The sequence below is a fragment of the Leuresthes tenuis genome, unplaced genomic scaffold, assembly GCF_036924035.1.
Source record: "Leuresthes tenuis unplaced genomic scaffold, fLeuTen1.0.hap1 SCAF_74, whole genome shotgun sequence".
NCBI classification, from domain to species: Eukaryota; Metazoa; Chordata; class Actinopteri; order Atheriniformes; family Atherinopsidae; genus Leuresthes; species Leuresthes tenuis.
In genome coordinates this window covers 28,877-52,250 of record NW_027325428.1, presented here as the reverse complement: position 1 = coordinate 52,250, position 23,374 = coordinate 28,877, and the positions used below count along the sequence as shown (strand labels likewise).

At 42.5% G+C, this 23,374-nt stretch overlaps 1 non-coding gene and 1 pseudogene across 1 annotated transcript; one reads left to right on the top strand and one right to left on the bottom strand.

Annotated features, from left to right (window-relative positions):
• Positions 1-10,146: 10,146 nt before the first annotated feature.
• Positions 10,147-10,323, bottom strand: LOC140286145 (U2 spliceosomal RNA; annotated as a pseudogene).
• Positions 10,324-15,291: 4,968 nt separating this feature from the next.
• On the top strand, positions 15,292-15,482 carry LOC140286135 (U2 spliceosomal RNA). Its single transcript, XR_011911022.1, has one exon. It is a non-coding gene; the product is annotated as a U2 spliceosomal RNA (small nuclear RNA).
• Positions 15,483-23,374: the final 7,892 nt, after the last annotated feature.

Here is a 23,374-nt window from a genome sequence, read left to right as displayed (position 1 = left end):
GCCCGACTATACACCATCAAAAGCGGGAGCAGAGGTGTTCAGCTGCAAGAAGGTCTGAATGTCCACCAATAATTACTGAAAAATGGGTAAGAAGAGGTGTGAATGCCCAACTATACATCATCACAAGCAGAAGTGGATGTGTTCGGCCACAAGAAGGTTTGAATGTCCGACCATAGTTTGTAAAAGGCGGGTAAGAAAAGGTTTGAATGCCCGAACATACACAATCAAAAGAGGGAGCGGAGGTGTTTCGCTGCAAGAAGGTGTGAATGTCCGAGCATAGTTGGTAAAAAGCGGGTAAGAAAAGGTTAAAATACCCGACTCTACACAATCAATAGCGGGAGCGGAGTTGTTCGGCTAAAAGAAGGTGTGAAAGTCCGACCATGGTTTGTAAAAAGCGGGTAAGAAAAGGTTCGAATGCAAAAATATACACCATCAAAAGCGGAAGCCGAGGTGTTCGGCTGCAAGTAGGTCTGAATGTCCACCCATAATTAATGAAAAGCGGGCAACAAGTAGGTTCGAATGCCCAACCATACATCAACAAAAGCAGGAGTGGATGTGTTTGGCTACAAGAAGGTTTGAATGTCCAACCATAGTTTGTAAAAAGCGGGTAAGAAAAGGTGCGAATGCCCGAAAATACACCATCAAAAGAGGGAGCGGAGGTGTTCCGCTGTAAGATGGTGCGAATGTCCGACCATAGTTGGTAAAAAGCGGGTAAGAAAAGGTTCGAATGCCCGAATATATACCATCATAAGCGGAAGCGGAGGTGTTCGGCTGCAAGAAGGTGTGATCGTCCGACCAAAGTTTGTAAAAAGCAGTTAAGAAAAGGTTTGAATATCCAACCAAACATAATCAAAAGTGGGAGCAGAGCTGTTCGACTGCAAGTAGGTGTGAATTTCCACCCATAATTCCTGAAAAATGGGTAAGAAAAGGTGCGAATGCCCAACCATACATCATCAAAAGAAGAAGTGGATGTCTTCTGCTACAAGAAGGTTTGAATGTCCGACCATAGCTTGTAAAAAGTGGGTAAGAAAAAGTTCGAATGCTCGAACATACACCATCAAATTTGGGAGCGGAGGTGTTCCGCTGTAAGACGGTGTGAATGTCCGACCATAATTGGTAAAAAGCGGGTAAGAAAAGGTTAAAATACCCGACTGTACACAATCAATAGCGGGAGCGGAGTTGTTCGGCTACAAGAAGGTGTGAAAGTCCGACCATGGTTTGTAAAACGCGGGTAAGACAAGGTGCGAATGCCCGACAATGTATGATCAAAAGAGGGAGCGGAGGTGTTCGGCTGCAAGGTCTGAATTTCCAACCATAATTTGTAAACACCGTTGAAGAAAAGCCTCGAAAGCCCGACTATACACCATCAAAAGCGGGAGCAGAGGTGTTCAGCTGCAAGAAGGTCTGAATGTCCACCAATAATTACTGAGAAATGGGTAAGAAAAGGTGTGAATGCCCAACTATACATCATCACAAGCAGAAGTGGATGTGTTCGGCCACAAGAAGGTTTGAATGTCCGACCATAGTTTGTAAAAGGCGGGTAAGAAAAGGTTTGAATGCCCGAACATACACAATCAAAAGAGGGAGCGGAGGTGTTTCGCTGCAAGAAGGTGTGAATGTCCGAGCATAGTTTGTAAAAAGTGGGTAAGAAAAGGTTCGAATGCCAGAACATACACCATCAAAAGAGGGAGCGGAGGTTTTCCGCTGTAAGAAGGTGTGAATGTCCGACCATAGTTGGTAAAAAGCGGGTAAGAAAAGGTTAAAATACCCGACTCTACACAATCAATAGCGGGAGCGGAGTTGTTCGGCTAAAAGAAGGTGTGAAAGTCCGACCATGGTTTGTAAAAAGCGGGTAAGAAAAGGTTCGAATGCAAAAATACACACCATCAAAAGCGGAAGCCGAGGTGTTCGGCTGCAAGTAGGTGTGAATGTCCACCCATAATTAATGAAAAGCGGGCAACAAGTAGGTTCGAATGCCCAACCATACATCAACAAAAGCAGGAGTGGATGTGTTTGGCTACAAGAAGGTTTGAATGTCCGAGCATAGTTTGTAAAAAGCGGGTAAGAAAAGGTGCGAATGCCCGACAATGTATGATCAAAAGAGGGAGTGGAGGTTTTCGGCTACAAGAAGGTTTGAATGTCCAACCATAGTTTGTAAAAAGCGGGTAAGAAAAGGTGCGAATGCCCGAAAATACACCATCAAAAGAGGGAGCGGAGGTGTTCCGCTGTAAGATGGTGCGAATGTCCGACCATAGTTGGTAAAAAGCGGGTAAGAAAAGGTTCGAATGCCCGAATATATACCATCATAAGCGGAAGCGGAGGTGTTCGGCTGCAAGAAGGTGTGAACGTCCGACCAAAGTTTGTAAAAAGCAGTTAAGAAAAGGTTCGAATATCCAACCAAACATAATCAAAAGTGGGAGCAGAGCTGTTCGACTGCAAGTAGGTGTGAATTTCCACCCATAATTCCTGAAAAATGGGTAAGAAAAGGTGCGAATGCCCAACCATACATCATCAAAAGAAGAAGTGGATGTGTTCTGCTACAAGAAGGTTTGAATGTCCAACCATAGCTTGTAAAAAGTGGGTAAGAAAAAGTTCGAATGCTCGAACATACACCATCCAATTTGGGAGCGGAGGTGTTCCGCTGTAAGACGGTGTGAATGTCCGACCATAATTGGTAAAAAGCGGGTAAGAAAAGGTTAAAATACCCGACTGTACACAATCAATAGCGGGAGCGGAGTTGTTCGGCTACAAGAAGGTGTGAAAGTCCGACCATGGTTTGTAAAACGCGAGTAAGACAAGGTGCGAATGCCCGACAATGTATGATCAAAAGAGGGAGCGGAGGTTTTCGGCTGCAAGGTCTGAATTTCCAACCATAATTTGTAAACACCGTTGAAGAAAAGCCTCGAAAGCCCGACTATACACCATCAAAAGCGGGAGCAGAGGTGTTCAGCTTCAAGAAGGTCTGAATGTCCACCAATAATTACTGAGAAATGGGTAAGAAAAGGTGTGAATGCCCAACTATACATCATCACAAGCAGAAGTGGATGTGTTCGGCCACAAGAAGGTTTGAATGTCCGACCATAGTTTGTAAAAGGCGGGTAAGAAAAGGTTTGAATGCCCGAACATACACAATCAAAAGAGGGAGCGGAGGTGTTTCGCTGCAAGAAGGTGTGAATGTCCGAGCATAGTTTGTAAAAAGTGGGTAAGAAAAGGTTCGAATGCCAGAACATACACCATGAAAAGAGGGAGCGGAGGTGTTCCGCTGTAAGAAGGTGTGAATGTCCGACCATAGTTGGTAAAAAGCGGGTAAGAAAAGGTTAAAATACCCGACTCTACACAATCAATAGCGGGAGCGGAGTTGTTCGGCTAAAAGAAGGTGTGAAAGTCCGACCATGGTTTGTAAAAAGCGGGTAAGAAAAGGTTCGAATGCAAAAATACACACCATCAAAAGCGGAAGCCGAGGTGTTCGGCTGCAAGTAGGTGTGAATGTCCACCCATAATTAATGAAAAGCGGGCAACAAGTAGGTTCGAATGCCCAACCATACATCAACAAAAGCAGGAGTGGATGTGTTTGGCTACAAGAAGGTTTGAATGTCCGAGCATAGTTTGTAAAAAGCGGGTAAGAAAAGGTGCGAATGCCCGACAATGTATGATCAAAAGAGGGAGTGGAGGTTTTCGGCTACAAGAAGGTTTGAATGTCCAACCATAGTTTGTAAAAAGCGGGTAAGAAAAGGTGCGAATGCCCGAAAATACACCATCAAAAGAGGGAGCGGAGGTGTTCCGCTGTAAGATGGTGCGAATGTCCGACCATAGTTGGTAAAAAGCGGGTAAGAAAAGGTTCGAATGCCCGAATATATACCATCATAAGCGGAAGCGGAGGTGTTCGGCTGCAAGAAGGTGTGAACGTCCGACCAAAGTTTGTAAAAAGCAGTTAAGAAAAGGTTCGAATATCCAACCAAACATAATCAAAAGTGGGAGCAGAGCTGTTCGACTGCAAGTAGGTGTGAATTTCCACCCATAATTCCTGAAAAATGGGTAAGAAAAGGTGCGAATGCCCAACCATACATCATCAAAAGAAGAAGTGGATGTGTTCTGCTACAAGAAGGTTTGAATGTCCGACCATAGCTTGTAAAAAGTGGGTAAGAAAAAGTTCGAATGCTCGAACATACACCATCAAATTTGGGAGCGGAGGTGTTCCGCTGTAAGACGGTGTGAATGTCCGACCATAATTGGTAAAAAGCGGGTAAGAAAAGGTTAAAATACCCGACTGTACACAATCAATAGCGGGAGCGGAGTTGTTCGGCTACAAGAAGGTGTGAAAGTCCGACCATGGTTTGTAAAACGCGGGTAAGACAAGGTGCGAATGCCCGACAATGTATGATCAAAAGAGGGAGCGGAGGTGTTCGGCTGCAAGGTCTGAATTTCCAACCATAATTTGTAAACACCGTTGAAGAAAAGCCTCGAAAGCCCGACTATACACCATCAAAAGCGGGAGCAGAGGTGTTCAGCTGCAAGAAGGTCTGAATGTCCACCAATAATTACTGAGAAATGGGTAAGAAAAGGTGTGAATGCCCAACTATACATCATCACAAGCAGAAGTGGATGTGTTCGGCCACAAGAAGGTTTGAATGTCCGACCATAGTTTGTAAAAGGCTGGTAAGAAAAGGTTTGAATGCCCGAACATACACAATCAAAAGAGGGAGCGAAGGTGTTCCGCCATAAGAAGGTGTGAATGTCCGACCGTAGTTGCTAAAAAGTGGGTAAGAAAAGGTTAAAATACCCGACTGTACACAATCAATAGCGGGAGCGAATGTGTTCGGCTACAAGAAGGTGTGAAAGTCCGACCATGTTTTGTAAATAGCGGGTAAGAAAAGGTGCGAATGCCCGACAATGTATGATCAAAAGAGGGAGCGGAGGTTTTCGGCTAAAAGAAGGTCTGAATGTCCAACCATAATTTGTAAAAACCGGGGAAGAAAAGGCTCGAAAGCCCGACTATACACCATCAAAAGCGGGAGCAGAGGGGTTCAGCTGCAAGAAGGTCTGAATGTCCATCAATAATTGCTAGAAAACATGAAAGAAAATTTTCGAATATCAAACCGCACATGATCATAAGTGGGAGCGGAGGTGTTTAGCTGCAAGAAGGTGTGAATGTCCACCCATAATTCCTCAAAAATGGGTAAAAAAAAAGGTGCGAATGCCCAACCATACATCATCAAAAGCAGGACTGGATGTGTTCGGCTACAAGGTTTGAATGTCCGAGCATAGTTTGTTAAAAGCGGGTAAGAAAAGGTTCGAATGCCCGAACATACACCATCAAAAGAGGGAGCGGAGGTGTTCAGCCATAAGAAGGTGTGAATGTCCGACCGTAGTTGGTAAAAAGCGGGTAAGAAAAGGTTAAAATGGCCGTCTGTACACAATCAATAGCGGGAAGGGATGTGTTCGGCTACAAGAAGGTGTGAAAGTCCGACCATGTTTTGTAAAAAGCGGTTAAGAAAAGGTGTGAATGCCCGACAATGTATGATCAAAAGAGGGAGCGGAGGTTTTCGGCTGCAAGAAGGCCTGAATGTCCAACCATAATTTGTAAAAACCGGGGAAGAAAAGGCTCGGAAGCCCGACTATACACCATCAAAAGCGGGAGCAGAGGTGTTCAGCTGCAAGAAGGTCTCAATTACCAAATACCAAAGAACAACACTAAACCTTTAGGAATCCGAGAATAAGCTTCTTTTCACCAGTTCTACAAAATTTTGGATTTTGATATAAAATGAATTCCTTCACTCAAACCAAGTTAAAACTGCTTTGTCCTTCATATTTATCCATGTCTGAATCGGTTTCAACAAAATAGAAAGTATTACTTTGCAGTATACCAAAGAACAACACTAAACCTTTAGGAATCCGAGAATAAACTTATTTCCACGAGTTCTACACAATTTCGGATTTTGATAGAAAATGAATTCCTTCACTCAAACCAAGTGAAAACTGCTTTCTCATATTTTTCAGCAAGTATGGTCGGACATTCACACCTACTCACAGCCGAACACCTCCGCTCCCGCATTTGATGGTGTATAGTCGGGCATTCTCACCATTTCTCATCAGGTTTTTGCAAATTATGATCTGACATTCACACCTGCTTTTGATGTTGTATGGTTGGGCATTCGCACCTTTTTTTTACCCATTTTTCAGGAATTATGGGTGGACATTCACACCATCTTGCAGCTAAACACCTCCTCTCCCGCATATGATCATGTGCGGTTTGATATTCGAAAATTTTCTTTCATGTTTTCTAGCAATTATTGATGGACATTGAGACCTTCTTGCAGCTGAACACCTCCGCTCCCGCTTTTGATGATGTATAGTCGGGCTTTCGAGCCTTTTTTTCCCCGGTTTTTACAAATTATGGTTGGACATTCAGACCTTCTTGCAGCCGAAAACCTCCGCTCCCTCTTTTGATCATACATTGTCGGGCATTCGCACCTTTTCTTAACCACTTTTTACAAAACATGGTTGGACTTTCACACTTTCTTGTAGCCGAACACATCCCTTCCAGCTATTGATTGTGTACAGTCGGGTATTTTAACCTTTTCTTACCCGCTTTTTACCAACTACGGTCGGACATTCACACCTTCTTATGGCGGAACACCTCCGCTCCCTCTTTTGATGGTGTAGGTTCGGGCATTCGAACCTTTTCTTACCCGCTTTTTACAAACTATGCTCGGACATTCAAACCTTCTTGTAGCCGAACACATCCAGTCCTGCTTTTGATGATGTATGGTTGGGCATTCGCACCTTTTTTTTTACCCATTTTTGAGGAATTATGGGTGGACATTCACACCTTCTTGCAGCTGAACACCTCCTCTCCCACTTATGATCATGTGCGCTTTTGATGGTGTATAGTCGGGCTTCCGAGCCTTTTCTTCCCCGGTTTTTACAAATTATGGTTGGACATTTAGACCTTCTTGCAGCCGAAAACCTCCGTTCCCTCTTTTGATCATACATTGTCCGGCATTCGCAACTTTTCTTACCCGCTTTTTACAAACCATGGTCGGACTTTCACACCTTTTAGTAGCCAAACAACTCCGCTCCCGCTATTGATTGTGTACAGTCGGGTATTTTAACCTTTTCTTACCCGCTTTTTACCAATTATGGTGGGACATTCACACCTTCTTACAGCGGAACACCTCCGCTCCCTGTTTTGATCAGTTATGGTCTGGCAATACTACCTTTTCTTACCCGTTTTTGAGTTATTATGGCTGGACATTCACAGCTTCTTGCAGCCGAACACCTCTTCTCCCGCTTTTGATGATGACTGGTCCGGCATTCTTACCTTTTCTAACACATTTTTCAGCAATTATTGTTGGTCATTCACACCTTTCTCATCAGCTTTTTACAAATTATGATCTGACATTCACACCTACTTGCAGCCGAACAACTCCGCTCCCGCTATTGATTGTGTAGAGTTGGGTATTTTAACCTTTTCTTACCCGCTTTTTACCAATTATGGTGGGACATTCACACCTTCTTACAGCGGAACACCTCCGCTCCCTGTTTTGATCAGTTATGGTCTGGCAATACTACCTTTTCTTACCCGTTTTTGAGTTATTATGGCTGGACATTCACAGCTTCTTGCAGCCGAACACCTCTTCTCCCGCTTTTGATGATGACTGGTCCGGCATTCTTACCTTTTCTAACACATTTTTCAGCAATTATTGTTGGTCATTCACACCTTTCTCATCAGCTTTTTACAAATTATGATCTGACATTCACACCTACTTGCAGCCGAACAACTCCGCTCCCGCTATTGATTGTGTAGAGTTGGGTATTTTAGCCTTTTCTTACCCGCTTTTTACCAACTATGGTCGGACATTCACACCTTCTTACAGCGGAACACCTCCGCTCCCTCTTTTGATGGTGTATATTTTGGCATTCGAACCTTTTCTTACCCGCTTTTTACAAACCATGGTCGGACTTTCATACCTTCTTTTAGCCGAACAACTCCGCTCCCGCTATTGATTGTGTAGAGTTGGGTATTTTAGCCTTTTCTTACCCGCTTTTTACCAACTATGGTCGGACATTCACACCTTCTTACAGCGGAACACCTCCGCTCCCTCTTTTGATGGTGTATGTTCTGGCATTCGAACCTTTTCTTACCCACTTTTTACAAACTATGCTCGGACATTCACACCTTCTTGCAGTGAAACACCTCCGCTCCCTCTTTTGATGGTGTATGTTCGGGCATTTGCACCTTTACTTACCCGCTTTTTACAAACTATGGTCGTACATTCAAACCTTGTAGCCGAAAACCTCCACTCCCTCTTTTGATCATACTTTGTCGGGCATTCGCACCTTTTCTTACCCGCTTTTTACAAACTATGCTCGGACATTCAAACCTTCTTGTATCCAAACACATCCACTCCTGCTTTTGTTGATGTATGGTTGGGCATTCGAACCTACTTGTTGCCCGCTTTTCATTAATTATGGGTGGACATTCACACCTTGTCACAGCCAAACACCTCCGCTCCCTCTTTTGATCATGTATGGTTGGACATTCGCACTTTTTCTCACCCGCTTTTTGCAAACTATGGTCGGCCATTCACAGCTTCCTCTCCACCATACTTGTATGGTGGGATATTCACACCCACTTGCATCCGAAGATCTCCGCCCCCACTTTTGTTGATATTTAGTCGGTCATTCACACCTTACCTGTTTTCTTGCCGCCAAACACCTCTGATCTCGCTTTTGATGATGTAAGATTGGGCATTCAGACCTTACTTTTCCTGCTTTTCACCAACTATAGATGGACATTCACACCTTCTTGCAGCCGAACACTTCCGCTCCACCTTTTAGGTTTCTATCACACCTTTTTTTTCACCGCATTTTATAGATTATGGTTGGAAATTCTCAACCACTCATCCAAAGACCTCTCCTCCCGCTTTTGTTAATATATTTGAACTTTAGTCAGACATTCACACCTACTTGTAGCCGAACACCACCTCTCTAGCTTTTGATGAGGTATGGTCCGGGATTCTTACCGTTTCTAACACATTTTTCAGCAATTATGGTAGGATATTCACAGCTTCTTGCAGCTGAACACCTCCTCTCCCACTTATGATCATGTGCGGATTGATTTTCGAAAATTTTCTTTCATGTTTTCTAGCAATTAATTATGGACATTTAGACCTTCTTGCAGCTGAACACCTCCGCTCCCGCTTTTGATCATACATTGTCAGGCATTCGCACCTTGTCTTACCCGCTTTTTACAAACTTTAGTCGAACATTCACACCTTTTTGCAGCCGAACACAGTTTTTTGCAGCCGAATTTGGGCATTCACACCTTTTCATACCCACTTTTTACCAACTATGGTCGGACATTCACACCGTCTTACAGCGGAACACCTCCGCTCCCTCTTTTGATGGTGTATGCTCGGACATTCAAACCTTCTTGTAGCCGAACACATCCACTCCTGCTTTTGATGATGTATGGTATGGCATTCGAACCTACTTGTTGCCCGCTTTTCATTAATTATGGGTGGACATTCACACCTTGTCGCAGCCAAACACCCTGTTTCGATCATGTATGGTTGGACATTCGCACCTTTTCTCACCCGCTTTTTGCAAACTATGGTCGGCCATTCACAGCTTCCTCTCCACCATACTTGTATGGTGGGATATTCACACCCACTTGCATCCGAAGACCGCCGCCCCCACTTTTGTTGATATTTAGTCGGTCATTCGCACCTTACCCGCTTTTGGCAAACTATGGCCTTCTTGCAGCCAAAAACCTCTGATCTCGCTTTTGATGATGTAAGGTTGGGCATTCAGACCTTGCTTCACCTGCTTTTCACCAAATATAGTCGGACATTCACACCTTCTTGCAGCCGAACACTTCCGCTCCACCTTTTAGTTTTCTATGGGGCATTCACACCTTTATTTTCACCGCATTTTATAAAAACACAACAGGAACACCGTATTGAGGCTTTGTTCTGACCGCTCATTCGGTGTCGCGTTTCTTTCAAGCATTTCTCCTGGTTAGCCCGCACTCGGCTCGCTCCCAGAGCCGTGTTAAAGTCTACTTCGCATTCACTCTCTTTTCTCAGCAGACTAAAAGAAACTTCCATCCTGCACCGCTGTTAGCTTTTTCACAAGAGCAGAGGAGAGCGCACCGTTCCCAGCGGCACTGCAGTACCGGGTCGATGCTTGGAGTGAACGGAGCAAGCTCCTTTTTCAACTCCTATTGATAAAAATCCATTTAATATGTAGTCCTTGCATAGACATATCACATATTAAACTGATAAGTACAGATGGATTATGTGCAATTAGTAAAGAGAGTAGAGGACGATCTCTCTCGTTGGAAGTCCTTACCTATATCACTTATGGGGAGAGTTACAACCATTAAAATGATGATACTACCAAAAGTTAACTATTTGTTCTCAATGATCCCCATAAAACCATCTGCTACTTGGTTTAAGTCACTAGATTCATGCATCTCCAAATTTCTGTGGAAAAACAAACCACCACGTATTAGTTTAAAAACCCTACAGAAGACCAAGGACAGTGGTGGATTAGATTTACCTCATTTTCAGCACTATTCCTTAGCCAATAGGTTACAATATATATCAAAATGGTTTAAACCTTGTTGTTGTCACAGTTCCCAGAGACGTTGTAATCGTTGAGGATTCTATATTCAACCCCTCATTAGAGGCACGTGTTGCAGATTGATGACACTGAATCTTCTTCTCTGTTCATTGCTGGCATCATTCCCAGCATCGTAAGTGTTCGTGGCATTGTTAGCCTCTTCTTCTGGATCTTGATATCGAGCATCCTTTTGTATTTCTGGTTTGTAAGTCCTCTCTCTTCGTTCACCGGAGTCTTCGTCTCTTTGTCCTTGAGTTTGGTGATTTTTTCTTCTTTTGATGCCTTGACACAGTGTGACAGGTGATACCACATGGGAGATCCTTTAACTTGGACTGCTGTCCCTGTGCTGCGAAATGGCTGTGCTGCTCAAATGGTCTCTCCTTCATCATATACACAGTTATTTATACATCACCTTCCACCACGTTGTCCCTTTTTGTTTCTCTCTTTGTTCTTAAAATGCTGTTATAAATGTCTAAACCAATCCATTAAACTAGATCATTTTGGCAGTAAAGCGATCTACAATGTGCTTGGTCGCAAAGCTGCTCATCTGTGGTAAACAGCTCTTCAGAAAGGCATTCTTCAATTGATTTCACTCATTTTATGTAATAATTTTGTGATTTCCTACAAAACTACACTTCTTCTCCCATCTGTCTGAGTATTTAATATTGTCTGGGTCCCGTTAAAACATGTATTTTTCCCATCTAATTCCTTGTTTGCTTTAAAACAAGTATTCCCCATTTTATATCCCTTCAGTAGCCAACCAGTTTGTATGGAGTACACTGGAGCAACTTGACTGATCAGTAAAACACTGCTTTTGTTGTCACCGCAAGGCTTCCCCCGTCGGTTGTTTCACTGAGACACTACTGAGTAACTACAACTCAACACAGTTTATACACATAACATTCATATACATACTAACAAACAAACAAACAATAATTTATCGCAATTTTCTCATCTCTGTTTGAACGTACACCCAGGTAAATATTCCTGTAGTCTTCTCATACCGACTATGGACCCATTCATTGTTTAACTTCACTGTTTTGCAAATCCTAATTGAATATTACACATTGACATTGAACTTTACTGGATAAGCAGGTCTTCATTGCATTCAGCAGCCTATATGTGAGCATTTATGTGTAAGCTGTTCTTCTTTGCATTTATCAGCAGCAAGCAATTCTTCACTGCACATGCATATGTAAATAGTAAAACAATTCCAATGTGTTAGCGAAACCTTCTATATCACAGTGGTTTCTAAGGTCTATTTTAAGTTCTTTGCCATCAGTGAGATGACATTGTTTACAAAGTGTGTCAAATTATCACTGAAGATCTTTTCAGGAATTTCAAATCTAGAAATGAGTTATTTTACGCGTGATTTTGCTACTGAGAGTGCATCTGCTTGTGCACATGGAAATATTTCAGACCATTTGGTAAAAACCTCTGTTGTCACTGAGCAGAATCGTTTCCCTTAACATTAATTTAGTTCAATGAAATCTACAAAATAATGAAATAATGAAATCCAAACAAATATGTTGAAAAAGATACACTGGCTTAGGGAATTATCTTCGTTTTGGTCTTAGATTGCCCTGTGGAATGTATTTTGCACATATTTGACCTGCTAGACAAAACTTTATTCATTTATTTATTCTAAAAAAATGTTTTTAATAATTAGTAAAACCATATGCTGTAAAAACCTGGTTCATTATTGCTTCCATCCCTCCTGTTGAGACATGACATGGTCCGTGGCTCAATACTGCAGCATATTTAAACAAATTCTTTGGCAGTATGGTTTTCCTTCCGGTCATTCATACGAGTCTATTGTAGATGGCAATTGAATAACATCTAATAATGCTAAAATATTTGTAGTTTATACATTTAGCTGTGGATGTCAACATACCTGTTTTTCCAATGCTGTGTTAACACATGTACAGTTGAGAAGGCATACTGACTGTCAGTGTAAACGTTAACAACCTTTTTGTTATTTGATTTACAAGCTTCAGTTAAAGCTACCAATTCGACTGCTTGAACAGAGTAATTTTTTGGTAGTGGTTGTTTTAAGAAAACTTCAGTTTCTGTTACTACTGCAAATCCTGTAGCATTTGTGCCATCAGGGTTTTTTTCCTTGATCTGTTGAATAAATATAGTTATTTCTGCATTTTCATAACGTATATCAGTTAAGTCTGGCCTGGGTAAAACACTGATGGTTATTTCTGGCTTTCCATCTGTGGGGTAGGTAGCAGTGTGGATGGATTAAGTGTAGCACATCTCTCGACAACAAGGTGTGGCTGTGAAAGAAGAACTGTTATGTAGGAGAGATGTCTGGTAAAGATATTTTGTTAAGTAACCATATCACAGCCACTGCATGAGGTACCTTAAGTGTTAATGGGTGAAATAACACCATTATTGTTGATGCCTGCACTGCCAATGGCTTCTGGCCATTGATTCAAAAGTACGATCTCGTCCCTTTTTCCCCCTTTCAGTGGACACTGGCCCCTAATTACTGCAATTCAGCAGGGGGTCTTTCATTAGGAGTACTGGACTCCCCCGTGCACGGTTTCAGCTCCGACCCTGGACAGCGGAAAAAACGTTGAGATCTGGTTTGAGGACCCAATTGTTGAGAAAAGTCTCTCAATGAGACTCAGAGTTGCTGGAGTCAGTTAATGCAAAGGTTTAATCTTGCAGCAAGTTCAAGAATGTGTGTGTGTATGGGTGTATGTGTGCGAACGTGTGTGAGTTTGTGTGTGTGAGAGTTTAAAGAACGTGTTATCCACAGGCAGGCCTTAACTAGTATGGCACGGGTCCAGCCTGTCTCATCTTTTTTGGAAGGTCCAGCGCTCGGCCGTAACCCTTCTGTCTGTTTGGACTCTCACATACATTCGGTTAATCATAGAAAAACGAGAACAAAACTTTTTAGCCCCTTAAATTCATAAAACAGACATGGTGCAGTTATTTCCATTCTAGAAAATAAGAGTAATCACCACCATTCCTATAAATTCTGGATATTCTAACAATCTGAATCTTTTTTAAATGTTCGATGAAGCCCTTTGCTGTTCTGTTTAGAGACTCAGCTGATCATAAACCAAGTTTTGCTCTTGAACCAAGCTTCTAAACTCTTCACCTTTTTCATTTCTCAGTTAGTATTCAATTTAAAACTGATTAAAAGAAAAATTAAATGAATGCCTATCAACAAATGTGGGATCTAAACTCTAGTGCTTCCTCTAAAATAATTTCCTTTCTCAATTCAGAAATGTGTGTGTGTAAGTCACAACACCCGTGACACCAAAACGGCTTTCTTTTCTCTCTTTTCTCTACACTCTGCACTGTGAGCACACACAACAAATCAGAAAGGCTTTTTTTCTCTCTTTTCTACATTATGGACTGTGGGGACACAAAACCGCTCTCTCTTTTTTTTTTTTTTGATTGTGTGCCAGGGCGTTGTCTCACGTATTAGATTATGCTTAAGATACGAATGAGTTTATCAGTCACATCAGAATCCATACATACTGATCCTCCCGTAATAAAATGGTCGGATCTTATCAAACACACTTTGTTTCTTGTGACAAGTCAGCGAAACAGCGTATACACGTCAAGACACTGAATCAAGTTTGCCACAAGAACTCATAAGTTTGGCAGTATTGCTCTGCCGTCAGCAATCATACACCCATTTTATTTTCATGAGACATGTGCAGGCACCTGTTCATCTACTGTTCTATCACTATGAATTAGTTTATCTATTATCAATAAGGATACTTCTACAACTACTATCAAAGTATGTCCGGACTTCTTATGTTGTCAGTTGCTATATATCAATAAGTGGGTTGCTACTGAAAAGCATTAAGCATGTCACACAGCCCAAACATATAACATTTCAGGACACACCACACAGTTAACAACCACAGTGAAGCGTGTCAAAGCCCAAACATGTAACATTCAACAGGACACTTACACAACACATTCAAATCAAACAGTCAGACAACATACAAGAACCTATACCCCAGCCGGCATTGCTCCCTGCCTATTTTCCTACAACTCACTATGTGTGCGCACACCTTTATTCACAAACTCTTCAACTTATACTCTTTTACCGAAGCTGCTACAGCTCGATTGGCCAAATACCCTTAGATCCTATTTCGGTGAATTTGACATCTGCCTTGCATGTAACAGATTAGCGGTTTAGCAGTTTTAATTTAGTTTGAGTGAAGGAATTCATTTTATAGCAAAATCCGAAATCGTGAAGAACTCATGGAAGTAAGCTTATTCTCGGATTCCTGAATCTTTAGATTTGCTCTTTGTTTTACTGCAAAGTACAACGTTGAGCAGCACTAATGAGTTGTTTCTATTTTTGGCAGGTTTTACCTTTGCGGATGAAGCCCTTTCTGTCTGTGCAAAAGAAATCTTGTTACTGTGCAGAGTGACTTCTCTGAGTAGAGTCGCCTTACTTGTTGCGACTGTGCCAATGTTCGAAGCTGGAGTGCAAAGTTGTTGCTTGAATGGTGCTCGCTGGAGCGTGCGGTAGTGTAAAGTTATACCATTTAAAAGGGCTGAAGAGTGCTCAGTGCAGCGGGTGGGCCGAGGTGCAAAGTGACACTATGGCCATAAAAAGAACACCGCTACAAGTGCGCATTGTGCCAGGAAGGGCCCTCGGACGTGAACCAGTGGACAGTTATCGCTTCTCGGCCTTTTGGCTAAGATCAAGTGTAGTATCTGTTCTTATTAGTTTAATGTCTGATGTGTCCTCTATGCGAGGACTACATATTAAATGGATTTGTATCAATAGGAGTTGAAAAAGGAGCTTGCTCCGTTCACTCCAAGCATCGACCCGGTACTGTAGTGCCCCTGGGAACGGTGCGCTCTCCTCTGCTCTTGTGAAAAAGCAAACAGCGGTGCAGGATGGAAGTTTCAGGGAGCCCAAGATGAAACTTTCTTTTAGTCTGCTGAGAAAAGAGAGTGAATGCGAAGTAGACTTTAACACGGTTCTGGGAGCGAGCCGAGTGCGGGCTAACCAGGAGAATTGCTTGAAAGAAACGCGACACCGAATGAGCGGTCAGAACAAAGCCTCAATACGGTGTTCCTGTGGTGTTTTTATAAAATGCGGTGAAAAAAAAGGTGTGAATGCCCCATAGAAAACTAAAAGGGGGGGCGGAAGTGTTCGGCTGCAAGAAGGTGTGAATGTCCGACTATATTTGGTGAAAAGCAGGTGAAGCAAGGTCTGAATGCCCAACCTTACATTATCAAAAGCGAGATCAGAGGTTTTTGGCTGCAAGAAGGCCATAGTTTGCCAAAAGTGGGTAAGGTGCGAATGACCGACTAAATATCAACAAAAGTGGGGGCGGAGGTCTTCGGATGCAAGTGGGTGTGAATATCCCACCATAGAAGTATGGTGGAGAGGAAGCTGTGAATGGCCGACAATAGTTTGCAAAAAGCGGGTGAGAAAAGGTGCGAATGTCCAACCATACATGATCAAAACAGGGAGCGGAGGTGTTTGGCTGCGACAAGGTGTGAATGTCCACCCATAATTAATGAAAAGCGGGCAACAAGTAGGTTCGAATGCCCAACCATACATCATCAAAAGCAGGAGTGGATGTGTTCGGCTACAAGAAGGTTTGAATGTCCGAGCATAGTTTGTAAAAAGCGGGTAAGAAAAGGTTCGAATGCCTTAACATACATCATCAAAAGCAGGACTGGATGTGTTCGGCTACAAGAAGGTTTGAATGTCCGACCATAGTTGGTAAAAAGTGGGTATGAAAAGGTTCGAATGCCCAAAATCGGCTGAAAAAAACTGTGTTCGGCTGCAAAAAGGTGTGAATGTTTGACTAAAGTTTGTAAGACAAGGTTCGAATGCCTGACAATGTATGATCAAAAGCGGGAGCGGAGGTATTCAGCTGCAAGAAGGTCTAAATGTCCATCATTAATTGCTAGAAAACATGAAAGAAAATTTTCGAAAATCAATCTGCATATGATCATAAGTGGGAGAGGAGGTGTTCAGCTGCAAGAAGGTGTGAATGTCCTACCATAATTGCTGAAAAATGTGTTAGAAACGGTAGGAATGCCGGACCATACATCATCAAAAGCTAGAGAGGTGGTGTTCGGCTGCAAGTAGGTGTGAATGTCTGACTAAAGTTCAAATATATTAACAAAAGCGGGAGGAGAGCTCTTCGGATGAGTGGTTGAGAATTTCCAACCGTAATCTATAAAATGCGGTGAAAAAAAGGTGTGATAGAAACCTAAAAGGTGGAGCGGAAGTGTTCGGCTGCAAGAAGGTGTGAATGTCCGTCTATAGTTGGTGAAAAGCAGGAAAAGCAAGGTCTGAATGCCCAATCTTACATCATCAAAAGCGAGATCAGAAGTGTTTGGCTGCAAGAAAACGGGTTAGGTGTGAATGACCGACTAAATATCAACAAAAGTGGGGGCGGAGGTCTTCGGATGCAAGTGGGTGTGAATATCCCACCATACAAGTATGGTGGAGAGGAAGCTGTGAATGTCCGACCATGGTTTGTAAAACGCGGGTAAGACAAGGTGCGAATGTCCGACAATGTATGATCAAAAGAGGGAGCGGAGGTGTTCGGCTGCAAGGTCTGAATTTCCAACCATAATTTGTAAACACCGTTGAAGAAAAGCCTCGAAAGCCCGACTATACACCATCAAAAGCGGGAGCAGAGGTGTTCAGCTGCAAGAAGGTCTGAATGTCCACCAATAATTACTGAAAAATGGGTAAGAAAAGGTGTGAATGCCCAACTATACATCATCAAAAGCAGAAGTGGATGTGTTCGGCCACAAGAAGGTTTGAATGTCCGACCATAGTTTGTAAAAGGCGGGTAAGAAAAGGTTTGAATGCCCGAACATACACAATCAAAAGAGGGAGCGGAGGTGTTTCGCTGCAAGAAGGTGTGAATGTCCGAGCATAGTTTGTAAAAAGTGGGTAAGAAAAGGTTCGAATGCCCGAACATACACCATCAAAAGAGGGAGCGGAGGTTTTCCGCTGCAAGAAGGTGTGAATGTCCGAGCATAGTTTGTAAAAAGCGGGTAAGAAAAGGTTCGAATGCCCGAACATACACCATCAAAAGAGGGAGCGGAGGTGTTCCGCTGTAAGAAGGTGTGAATGTCCAACCATAGTTGGTAAAAAGCGGGTAAGAAAAGGTTAAAATAACCGACTCTACACAATCAATAGCGGGAGCGGAGTTGTTCGGCTAAAAGAAGGTGTGAAAGTCCGACCATGGTTTGTAAAAAGCGGGTAAGAAAAGGTTCGAATGCAAAAATATACACCATCAAAAGCGGAAGCCGAGGTGTTCGGCTGCAAGTAGGTCTGAATGTCCACCCATAATTAATGAAAAGCGGGCAACAAGTAGGTTCGAATGCCCAACCATACATCAACAAAAGCAGGAGTGGATGTGTTTGGCTACAAGAAGGTTTGAATGTCCGAGCATAGTTTGCAAAAAGCGGGTAAGAAAAGGTGCGAATGCCCGACAATGTATGATCAAAAGAGGGAGTGGAGGTTTTCGGCTACAAGAAGGTTTGAATGTCCAACCATAGTTTGTAAAAAGCGGGTAAGAAAAGGTGCGAATTCCCGAACATACACCATCAAAAGAGGGAGCGGAGGTGTTCCGCTGTAAGATGGTGCGAATGTCCGACCATAGTTGGTAAAAAGCGGGTAAGAAAAGGTTCGAATGCCCGAATATATACCATCATAAGCGGAAGCGGAGGTGTTCGGCTGCAAGAAGGTGTGAACGTCCGACCAAAGTTTGTAAAAAGCAGTTAAGAAAAGGTTCGAATATCCAACCAAACATAATCAAAAGTGGGAGCAGAGCTGTTCGACTGCAAGTAGGTGTGAATTTCCACCCATAATTCCTGAAAAATGGGTAAGAAAAGGTGCGAATGCCCAACCATACATCATCAAAAGAAGAAGTGGATGTGTTCTGCTACAAGAAGGTTTGAATGTCCGACCATAGCTTGTAAAAAGTGGGTAAGAAAAAGTTCGAATGCTCGAACATACACCATCAAAATTGGAAGCGGAGGTGTTCCGCTGTAAGACGGTGTGAATGTCCGACCATAATTGGTAAAAAGCGGGTAAGAAAAGGTTAAAATACCCGACTGTACACAATCAATAGCGGGAGCGGAGTTGTTCGGCTACAAGAAGGTGTGAAAGTCCGACCATGGTTTGTAAAACGCGGGTAAGACAAGGTGCGAATGCCCGACAATGTATGATCAAAAGAGGGAGCGGAGGTGTTCGGCTGCAAGGTCTGAATTTCCAACCATAATTTGTAAACACTGTTGAAGAAAAGCCTCGAAAGCCCGACTATACACCATCAAAAGCGGGAGCAGAGGTGTTCAGCTGCAAGAAGGTCTGAATGTCCACCAATAATTACTGAGAAATGGATAAGAAAAGGTGTGAATGCCCAACTATACATCATCACAAGCAGAGGTGGATGTGTTCGGCCACAAGAAGGTTTGAATGTCCGACCATAGTTTGTAAAAGGCGGGTAAGAAAAGGTTTGAATGCCCGAACATACACAATCAAAAGAGGGAGCGGAGGTGTTTCGCTGCAAGAAGGTGTGAATGTCCGACCATAGTTTGTAAAAAGTGGGTAAGAAAAGGTTCGAATGCCAGAACATACACCATCAAAAGAGGGAGCGGAGGTTTTCCGCTGTAAGAAGGTGTGAATGTCCGACCATAGTTGGTAAAAAGCGGGTAAGAAAAGGTTAAAATACCCGACTCTACACAATCAATAGCGGGAGCGGAGTTGTTCGGCTAAAAGAAGGTGTGAAAGTCCGACCATAATTAATGAAAAGCGGGCAAGAAGTAGGTTCGAATGCCCAACCATACATCAACAAAAGCAGGAGTGGATGTGTTTGGCTACAAGAAGGTTTGAATGTCCGAGCATAGTTTGTAAAAAGCGGGTAAGAAAAGGTGCGAATGCCCGACAATGTATGATCAAAAGAGGGAGTGGAGATTTTCAGCTACAAGAAGGTTTGAATGTCCGACCATAGTTTGTAAAAAGCGGGTAAGAAAAGGTGCGAATGCCCGAAAATACACCATCAAAAGAGGGAGTGGAGGTGTTCCGCTGTAAGATGGTGCGAATGTCCGACCATAGTTGGTAAAAAGCGGGTAAGAAAAGGTTCGAATGCCCGAATATATACCATCAAAAGCGGAAGCGGAGGTGTTCGGCTGCAAGAAGGTGTGAACGTCCGACCAAAGTTTGTAAAAAGCAGGTAAGAAAAGGTTCGAATATCCAACCAAACGTAATCAAAAGTGGGAGCAGAGCTGTTCGACTGCAAGTAGGTGTGAATGTCCACCCATAATTCCTGAAAAATGGGTAAGAAAAGGTGCGAATGCCCAACCATACATCATCAAAAGAAGAAGTGGATGTGTTCTGCTACAAGAAGGTTTGAATGTCCGACCATAGTTTGTAAAAAGTGGGTAAGAAAAAGTTCGAATGCCCGAACATACACCATCAAAAGAGGGAGAGGAGGTGTTCCGCTGTAAGACGGTGTGAAAGTCCGACCATAATTGGTAAAAAGCGGGTAAGAAAAGGTTAAAATACCCGACTCTACACAATCAATAGCGGGAGCGGAGTTGTTCGGCTACAAGAAGGTGTGAAAGTCCGACCATGGTTTGTAAAACACAGGTAAGACAAGGTGCGAATGCCCGACAATGTATGATCAAAAGAGGGAGCGGAGGTGTTCGGCTGCAAGGTCTGAATTTCCAACCAATAATTACTGAAAAATGGGTAAGAAAAGGTGTGAATGCCCAACTATACATCATAAAAAGCAGAAGTGGATGTGTTCGGCTGCAAGAAGGTGTGAATGTCCGAGCATAGTTTGTAAAAAGTGGGTAAGAAAAGGTTCGAATGCCAAAATATGCACCATCAAAAACGGAAGCCGAGGTGTTCGTTTGCAAGTAGGTGTGAATGTCAGATCATAATTTGCAAAAAGCTGATGAGAAAGGTGTGAATGACCGACAATAATTACTGAAAAATGTGTTAGAAAAGGTAAGAATGCCGGACTATTCATCATCAAAAGCAGAGAAGAGGTGTTCGGATGCAAGAAGCTGTGAATGTCCAGCCATAATTACTCAAAAACGGGTAAGAAAAGGTAGTATTGCCAGACCATAAATGATCAAAACAGGGAGCGGAGGTGTTCCGCTGTAAGAAGGTGTGAATGTCCGACCATAATTGGTAAAAAGCGGGTAAGAAAAGGTTAAAATACCCGACTGTACACAATCAATAGCGGGAGCGGAGTGGTTTGGCTACTAAAAGGTGTGAAAGTCCGACCATACATCCTCAAAAGCAGAACTGGATGTGTTCGGCTACAAGAAGGTTTGAATGTCTGACCATAGTTTGTAAAAAGCGGGTAAGAAAAGGTTCGAATGCCCAAACATACACCATCAAAAGAGGGAGCGGAGGTGTTCCGCCATAAGAAGGTGTGAATGTCCGACCGTAGTTGGTAAAAAGCGGGTAAGAAAAAGTTCGAATGGCCAACCATACATCATCAAAAGCAGGACTGGATGTGTTCGGCTACAAGGTTTGAATGTCCGAGCATAGTTTGTTAAAAGCGGGTAAGAAAAGGTTCGAATGCCCGAACATACACCATCAAAAGAGGGAGCGGAGGTGTTCCGCCATAAGAAGGTGTGAATGTCCGACCGTAGTTGGTAAAAAGCGGGTAAGAAAAGGTTAAAATGGCCGTCTGTACACAATCAATAGCGGGAAGGGATGTGTTCGGCTACAAGAAGGTGTGAAAGTCCGACCATGTTTTGTAAAAAGCGGTTAAGAAAAGGTGTGAATGCCCGACAATGTATGATCAAAAGAGGGAGCGGAGGTTTTCGGCTGCAAGAAGGTCTGAATGTCCAACCATAATTTGTAAAAACCGGGGAAGAAAAGGCTCGGAAGCCCGACTATACACCATCAAAAGCGGGAGCAGAGGTGTTCAGCTGCAAGAAGGTCTCAATGTCCATCAATAATTGCTAAAAAACATGAAAGAAAATTTTCGAATATCAAACCGCACATGATCATATGCGGGAGAGGAGGTGTTCAGCTGCAAGAAGGTGTGAATGTCCACCCATAATTCCTGAAAAATGGGTAAAAAAAGGTGCGAATGCCCAACCATACATCATCAAAAGCAGGTGTGAATGTCAGATCATAATTTGCAAAAACCTGATGAGAAATGGTGAGAATGCCCGACTATACACCATCAAATGCGGGAGCGGAGGTGTTCGGCTGTGAGTAGGTGTGAATGTCCGACCATACTTGCTGAAAAATATGACAAAGCAGTTTTCACTTGGTTTGAGTGAAGGATTTCCTAAAGGTTTAGTGTTGTTCTTTGGTATACTGCAAAGTAATACTTTCTATTTTGTTGAAACCGATTAAGTTAAAACTGCTTTGTCCTTCATATTTATCCATGTCATAATAGCTTTAAACAAAAAAGAATGTTGTACTTTGCAGGATAGGAAAGAACAACACTAAACCTTTAGGAATCCGAGAATAATCTTCTTTTCACGAGTTCTACACAATTTCGGATTTTGATATAAAATGAATTCCTTCACTCAAACCAAGTTAAAACTGCTTTGTCCTTCATATTTATTCATGTCTAAATAGCTTTAAACAAAAAAGAACGTTGTACTTTGCAGGATAGGAAAGAACAACTCTAAACCTTTTCAGGAATCCGAGAATAAGCGTCGATTGACGAGTTCTACACAATTTCGGATTTTGATATAAAATGAATTCGTTCACTCAAACCAAGTTAAAACTGCTTTTGTCCTTCATATTTATCCATGTCTGAATAGGTTTCAACAAAAAAGAAAGTATTACTTTGCAGTATACCAAAGAACAACACTAAACCTTTAGGAATCCGAGAATAAGCTTCTTTTCACCAGTTCTACACAATTTTGGATTTTGATATAAAATGAATTCCTTCACTCAAACCAAGTTAAAACTGCTTTGTCCTTCATATTTATCCATGTCTGAATGGGTTTCAACAAAATAGAAAGTATTACTTTGCAGTATACCAAAGAACAACACTAAACCTTTAGGAATCCGAGAATAAACTTATTTCCACGAGTTCTACACAATTTCGGATTTTGATATAAAATGAATTCCTTCACTCAAACCAAGTGAAAACTGCTTTGTCATATTTTTCAGCAAGTATGGTCGGACATTCACACCTACTCACAGCCGAACACCTCCGCTCCCGCATTTGATGGTGTATAGTCGGGCATTCTCACCATTTCTCATCAGATTTTTGCAAATTATGATCTGACATTCACACCTGCTTTTGATGTTGTATGGTTGGGCATTCGCACCTTTTTTTACCCATTTTTCAGGAATTATGGGTGGACATTCACACCATCTTGCAGCTGAACACCTCCTCTCCCGCATATGATCATGTGCGGTTTGATATTCGAAAATTTTCTTTCATGTTTTCTAGCAATTATTGATGGACATTGAGACCTTCTTGCAGCTGAACACCTCTGCTCCCGCTTTTGATGGTGTATAGTCGGGCTTTCGAGCCTTTTCTTCCCCGGTTTTTACAAATTATGGTTGGACATTCAGACCTTCTTGCAGCCGAAAACCTCCGCTCCCTCTTTTGATCATACATTGTCGGGCATTCGCACCTTTTCTTAACCACTTTTTACAAAACATGGTTGGACTTTCACACTTTCTTGTAGCCGAACACATCCCTTCCCGCTATTGATTGTGTACAGTCGGGTATTTTAACCTTTTCTTACCCGCTTTTTACCAACTACGGTCGGACATTCA